Consider the following 7,890-nt stretch of genomic DNA (forward strand, 5'->3'; position numbering starts at 1 on the left):
TGTGTTAGGTAGCTGCCTTGCGACGGGCTGATCACTCGCCCAAGTAATCTTACCGTCTGTGAAACAATGATTACGGAACTGAATTAAGAGGTCAGGGCCCTGAGTGGGTTGGGAGAGCCATTGAAAAATAAAGTTTCAGGTTGATCCGGAATAGCTCAGTCGGTATAGCGTCCGGGTACGGACTGGACAGCCGATGTTAGATTATCGGTAGGGGCAAGAATTATTTCTTTGCTTCACAGCGTCCAGACCGACTCTATGGCCCACCCATCTTCCTCCTGGGTGGGTACCGTGGGCTCTTTCCCTGAGGATGAAGCTGCCGGCGCGTGAGCCTGGCCTGGCGAGTGAAGTATGGTGGAGCTATGTCTTAAGTCCGTCATGTGTCTTCATGGCGTAGTGCTTAATTAATTAAGCCCAGAGATAGCTTTACTTTACAGTTTCATGTAGTAGGCAGAGATGCTAATAGGAAGTTAATCATCTGTGCCAGTTGTGGCGACTGTGACTCCCCGTGTTACGCGAATTCGTCCAGTATGTGCTTTCCTAACATCTTCTACTTTATATGTCGTCCAGAATTCAGTTTCATGTGTTTTCACTCTGCCTTCATCTTTTCTTGCTTCTTTCTAATACTTCAGGATTGTAAAGATACCTGTGAATACGCTGGCTAATAATCCGAGCCTGAAGCAGTGCTAATCGTGACCAGGGTCCGACGTTCTCCTGTATCTGTTGCGATTTTGTGGCGTGAGAACGTATAATTATACATTACGTCTATCAGCTCGGCTTGCGATGCAGACCAGATCCCTGTATTTCCTGGTGCACACTTTTTACTCGTCAACTGGACCGGTTTGTGAGGCAGCCTGTGTAGCCTCTCTGAGACGTTCTTGAAAGTTGCTCTCTGATTGACGTATTTCGAACGACTGTCTCCCTGAAATTTGTTCTTCTTCAACAGGCTTCCTGAAACATACAGTGGAATCAGTCCTTTGATTCATCTGTCATACTCGTACTTATGGGAGAAGAACCGTGACGACCCGGGTTCGAACCCAGGTCTGGTCATATGGGATTTGTGGTAGACAGCGTGGCACAGACAGCTTTCCTCCGAGTACTTCGGTTTCCCCTACCAATTCTTTTTCCACCGACTGCTCGACACTCATCATCTATCGTCCGGGGCCGGTATAGTACTCGTAGGCCAATTGGACTCAATCTCACCCCACTCCAAGGAAAAAAACTACGGGAGATGAAAGATTGAAGGCTTTTAAAAAACAAGTTCTTATATTTGGATGGAGTAATAGCGGAATGGAGCCGGGATAGCCCAGTCGGTGTAGCGACTGGACGGCCGAGGGGTCGGAGTTTGAGTACCTGTAGGGAACAGATTCTTGTCTTCTCCACATCCTCCAGGCCGGTTTTGGGGCCCACTCAGCCCCCTATCCAATAGGTACCGTGGTTAAAGAGGCCTTGGCATGAATCTGACCACTCCCCCTATACGTCTTCATGGCGTAGTACTTAATTAGTTAAGCACAGGGACAACATTGACTTAAGTTGCGGAAATGAAACCGCGTAACATAAACTTACGGTTGTTGGCTTTACGTAGGTTAAATCGAGGAAATTTTTAAAATGTACGTTGCTCATGAGGGAAACAAAATTATACAGAATATTCAGACTGGAAAATCCCAGCGTTCCCGTTTGGGTTACCCTGTGCGCTTTGCCGGCCTTGCGTATTTGGGGAATTTCGGATTAGATGGCTTGTTAGTGGCACTAAAGTGTAGTTGCTACATTGCCCCAATCCTCACCCCCGGTTCCAGTGCCCTAATTGGAAGCGACATTCAGTCGCTGTTACTTTGTTTTCGTTATTATGGACACGTTTCAGCGGAAGGACCGAAAATCGATTTTTGCGAACAAGGACTGTCCGCTGAGCAACTTCGCGAATTGCAGAATATTGCAGGCCCCCCCCCCCGTTTGATAAACCTATCGAACACGCTTCATGACTCTTTGGGCCCCACAGCTAACAGGAAGTTGCGTCACTTCTCGATTCGGATCTTAATTTCATTATTGGGTCGGTCAGGTCCTCTAGGCTGATCACATTGGGCGCGCCCGCTCGAACATTGGGATAATGGGTTCGACAGTTTGACCACGATCCGGTTTTGAATTCCATTTCCGTGGCTCAGTCGCGCATCGCCTTGGCTGAGCGCAGGCAGTGTCAGGTCCCCAGAAGAGTTGTGATGCGTTCATTCGAGAATCGCCGGAAGCGAAATCGATGATCGATTTCGTCCGCTCGGCTGTTGAGGAGAACGTCGTATAGCTTTGCCGCGCCCGCATCAGAGGAGGTCGGATATATCAGGCGGCATAGCGACAGGCTAAGGGCTGTGCGGTGTGGGTTCCATTCCTGGCAGTCCACAGCGTCCAGACCGGCTCTGGGGCCCACCCAGCTTCGTAACCAGTGGATAACTGGAGCTCTTTTCCTGGGGGTAAAGCGGGCGGGGCGTGTAGCTGACCACTTACCTCCATCTAGTTCCGAGGTCAGGAATGGTGGAGCTAGAAGCCGCGCCATAGCTCAAGCGTTTAGTCGCTGGTTTCCCACCGCGGCGGCCCGGGTTCGGTCCCGGGTCTGGTCAAGTGGGATTTATGGTGGACAAAGTGGCGCTTGGGCGGGTTTTCTTCGAGTACTTCGGTTTCCCATGCCAATTTTCATTCCACCAAATTCTCCAACATCATAATCATCCGGGACAGGTACAATAGGCCAATCAGTGGGCGCCGTGCCGAGTGGACCCAGTTGGACTCCACTCCCCACTAAGCGAATTAAAAAATGGAGCTATATCTCCTCTCCCCTGTATATCTTCATGGTAAGGTGCTTAACTAATTATGCATAGGGACGCCTCCTTCGGAACTAAGCGAACATGGTACGTACTGGCTGAGGGAACCTAGTTATTCTAAACTCACGACTTGAAGAAGTCTGTCGCGTAGCTGTGTGGGACGCATGCGCATATGTTGTGACCCGGTTCATTCTCTGGTTACGCTACACATTAACCCTTAACGACCTTACAGCTCGTGGATTGACTTTCACCGGTCTATATGGCGTTATATCCCAGAAGACAGAAGTCTTGATAAGAAATGTTTTGAGAACCTCAAATCCTACATTGTTTTCTACACTTATATTCTTTCGGAAAATTGTCTTTTCTTTCCTTTTAGAATTGAGAAAGTTAAAAAAGATGAAGTTGTCCCTGTGCTTAACTAATTAAGCACTACGCCATGAAGGCGCATGGGGGAGTGAATGTATAGATTCACATTTTTCTTGACCTTAGCACTAGTTAGAGATGAGTTGTCAGATTCACGCCCCAGCCGCTTTACTCTCCGGAAAAGAACCCCCGGTACCCATTGGATAGGAGGCTGGGTGGGCCCCAGAGCCTGTCTGGAGGACGTGGAGAAAATTCTTGACCCTATCGGGACTTGAACCCCGGCCCCTCGGTTGTCCAGCCTGTAGCCAGCCACTATACCGACTGCGCTCTCCGGGCTTCCTTTAGAATTAAGAAGACACTGGAAAATTGAAATTTACATTAATTATTTAGCCCGAATTTATGTATTCGTTTTATGCACTCCGCGATGCCAGTAGTTGTTAAAGATTCCAGATTTGTGTCATGCGTTCAGAGTCCCTGGTTTGAATCCTGCCAGTGGCATGATTGTGATTTTATGCCGTAAATACTCATTGTTCTCCCCCCTCCTCCTTGGGCCGGCTCTCCATTCGTGTGAAGCATCTGGGCCGTGCAAGATGATTCTCAACATTGTGACGTAACTTGTTGACAGGTAAAAAAAAGACAAACTTATCCCTGTGCTTAATTAATTAAACACCGCGCCATGAAGACGTGTGGGGGAGTGGAGGTATAGCTCCATATTCCTTATCATTGGCACTGGGGTCAGCTTCACGTCCCAGTCGTTTTATCTCGAATGAAGCATTTCTCATTACCCATTGTGTGGGTCGAGGCCAGATGGGCTCCATATTCGGTATGGACGTTATGGAGTCGTGAAGAATGTCTTACCCCTGCCTGGAATCGAACCGCGAATCCTCGATCGTCCAGCCCATAACGTAGTCGCTATACTGACTGGATTTTCTCTGTTCGGTGTAACTCATTAACACGGGAGAATGTTACCTGTGCTGACTTGGATCATAATCTTGCAGACGGTTTCAGACATTTTCGGAATTGGTAAATTGTTATTATGGATTTCGACTCAAGTGACTCTGCTTATCCCACAGATCGCGGGGGATAGAGTTCGATAACGTGTTAGTGTACTTGAGATTTACGGTGGACAGACTGGCAAGGGGACATGTATTTTCCCAGGTACTTTTGGTTTTCCCCACGCTGTCATCTCACATGAGCTGTGCAACAGGTGTATCAGCCCAAACGCTGTCATAATTTCTGCCCCGAGTTTGGGCTTCGTTTTTTCCCGGCACGTGGAAGTTTATTATAGTTCGATTTAGTTCAGATGCAGCCACTCTGTACATGAGATGACGTCGCCTTGTGCTCTAGTAGCAATAGCAGGCGATAAGATTTAACTGAGCTTCAACTTTGCTTAGTGTTAAATGAGATGTGATGTTTTGGCCGTCGTTCCAATGTTTCACCTTTTGCTTCCTGCAGTAGCCACAGGTCAGTTGGGTCTGAGCCAGCGTTCTTACCCATTTCTCCCTAAATGTTTGCTCCTAGTAGGAGACAGTAATGAATTGTAACGTGTTCGCCCTGGATTAGATGTTCATGCAGGAAAACTTCGGGCACGCGGTATTGTAGTTGGGTGATGAAGTGGATTTTTTCAATGTAACATCCTTCCAGCCGCATTATGGCCGCGGAGTTGAGTCAGCCTCTAAAAAAATGAGTACCAGGAATATTCCTGGGGGGTAAAGGGCGACCGGTGCGTAAGGCTGATAACCTTACCGCCATCTGTGAGCCTGTTGTCTAGAGAAAATATAGGAGCCTCAACGTCTCACAATCCTATGAGCCTTCACACGGACAGCTTTACCTCTACAAGAAAACGTGGATCTTACCGACCAAATGGGATTCCGCTTGATTTAAAGGGAGTTTTCCTACCGTGTGACTTTGTGTTTTATTTCTATGTTCGCCCATTACAACAGGCGCCTCGGTTTTGTTAGAAGGGAACCCACCTCTTCTTCTGCATCATCTGCTCTTCTTAAATATGTTCACATCCTTTTAATATATCTCAGTACCCGTACTCAACGTTGTGAAAGCGAACAGGGTGAAGGGAGAGTTTAATTTCTTGTTTTTTTTTATTGTTCCTCTTGTCTATTATTTAGGATATACAACAGTTTTCTTCTTCCACACTCATGTCAAAGTGCAGGCTACTGAGCTTGCTCATGTCCCGGAATACGTCCTGTCTCCTGGTGTGACCCCATGATTTACAACCGCCATTCACTTCAATACAAACTTCTTGTGTGCACGCCGTTACTCGCAAAGAATGCCAAAATCGCCGGTCTGCAAGTACGTGGTAGTTATTAAGAGCACAAAAAGTCTTTCTGAGATGGATAAGAGAAAAGTTCGACAGGTAATCGTGCGAAGACCAGTCATAGTGAAAGGACCAATGTTTCGTAAGATTGTGAAGTCGTAATTATTCGTTGTTTTCTGTTATGACGTCATCTGGTCGACATAACACGTGAGTAACTTTTTTCCCACGATCACAGAACCTAAAAAACATTGCGTTGGACATACAGGGCGTGCATATCTCGTCGTTTAAATTGGAAGAAGCTCGCCCACGATTGGCTGTTTCTCCCTTATCAGACAACAAACTGACCGGTTTGATGAAAAGAGCAGTTGCATCCGAGGTTGCCATAGTGTACATCATACTGCAAACAAGCGCCTATTAGTGACGTTCACACAGATATTTTTTTTGTTACTTAAATAGCCTTCAGAATTACAGTATTCTATAAGCTACTGTGATAACATTGGGCCAATAAACCCACCTATGACAGGATGAGGATCCTTCCACCGAAAGAGCCTGTTTTTCACTTGAGGTCAGTTGGAAGACGTCTTTTCAATCGTCTGTTTTTGGGTTCTTCCAGTAGCGGCTGCATCAGTGGATTGATGTGCGTCTCTAGTCGATCATGGTTTCTGCTGCTACGCTCTTGGATTACATTAGAGATGACTGAGATGCCTAGGTCGTGGTGAAGAGTGTCGTTCGATACATACCATGGTGCATCTGTCATTACTCGAAATATTTTGGACTGGGATCTTTGGATGATGGCGATACTGGACTTACTGGCACAGCCCCATAGCTCAGTCCCATAGGTCCATATGGGCTTTATCACAGTATTGTATGTCAGGATTCACTGAGATGTGCATGGGCAATATGTCTTCTGGGTAGGTCACTTTTAGCAGTGTTTGTATATTTTATTGCTTGACTTACTCATCGGCCCTGAAGATGGAAGCAGTTTTATTTTTCTGAAACGTCAGTAAACTTATACCAGACCACACGGCGTCACATTCCAGAAGACAATACCTTTCGGCGTTATAGAAGGTTATCAGCTCCATCCAGTGTGACTGATAAATGTTTTTTTTTTTTTAATCTTTCACCGTTGACATGTTTCGGTCTGCGAGACCATCTTCAGAAGGATATCTCAGTACAGGGGGAAACTACTATTACAGTGTGATTGGTCAGTATCAATACATGCATACAATATCATTAGAATGCCATGAATATAAAAACTCATCCTTTTACAATTACAGCGATGTACCTGAGTATATTAAAATATTTCTAAATTATTATAATTAGTTTATTTACAAGTTTGGTTAAAATAGAATTTGTTAAAAGTTANGGGAAGCCGGGATCGTAGGTTCGAATCCCAAACAAGACATGGATGTTGGTGTGTGTGTTTATTCTGTGTATGTGTTGTCCTGTGTTTAAGTAGAGGCCTTGCGAAAGCTGATCCCCCATCCAAGGAGTCCTACCGTTTGTAAAATGACCAAAATGAAAAACACAACCTCGACACCGTAAAGGTATAATAGGAACGGATTAAGTAATTAAGAAAGATTTAATGACATCATCAGGTACGTATATAATAGGTACGTGTCATAAGCCTGTGACTAGAAATTTGACGACAGGCGCCTACGTACATCTTTATTGTACGCTTCCCGTTGTGTATCACTAAGTGGTGTTATTCTGTGGCCGTCAGCACAACAGTCTGCAAGTAAATAAACCAATATCACTGCACTAACATTTGTTTATTATTCTGTATTTGCTGCATGTTTCGGTCTAGCTGGATCATCATCAAGCAGTTTTCTTGATACATCTCTCGTTGTTGGATTGTGTCCGAATATGGGTCCGTGTTAGTACTTGTATTGATATAAGTAACGTTAAAACCATTTTGTATGAGTCTCATATTACTAATTTGGTATTGTAAATTACGTCTTAAGGGTTAAAACGTAAAAACATTGTTATTCAAATATCTATAAAATGTTCAAATTAACTGTTAATTACTAATTAATTGAATTACATTGGAATTATCTTGTAAGTCGAATACTCGTGGTGATTTCTCGTAGAGTAAAGGGTCGTTTTGTATTTTGTATCTTGGGAGTAGGCGTTGTTTTAGTCCGTTACATAAGTATCTGAAAATAGATTGAAGGTGGGCTAATATAGTCCGGTGGTGAGTGAAATCATATAGTATGATATTTGTGATCACTAACTCTTATGTGAGCAAATGGGTGGGAGGGATTGAACGTGCTAGAAATGATGACCCTATTACAGTGGACTGAACCACAGTTTCTATTTAATATAATATATTTTGCTTTTGACGAGTGATATAGAACCTACGGCTCGCAACCCGCGATTTTCATCTCCGCTCCTACGTGTAAACGAGAAGTGATTCGTTATGGAACGATTATTCATTTAGCCTGCTTCTGTTAC

General features: G+C 44.9%; 1 protein-coding gene across 1 annotated transcript in view; it reads left to right on the top strand.

The window, feature by feature from the left end:
* Positions 1–7,890, top strand: part of LOC111867726 — a gene marked incomplete at its 5' end in the record, with an annotated part of 591,832 nt that overhangs the window by 456,956 nt on the left and 126,986 nt on the right.

Source organism: Cryptotermes secundus, unplaced genomic scaffold (genome assembly GCF_002891405.2).
Source record: "Cryptotermes secundus unplaced genomic scaffold, Csec_1.0 scaffold80, whole genome shotgun sequence".
NCBI lineage: Eukaryota > Metazoa > Arthropoda > Insecta > Blattodea > Kalotermitidae > Cryptotermes > Cryptotermes secundus.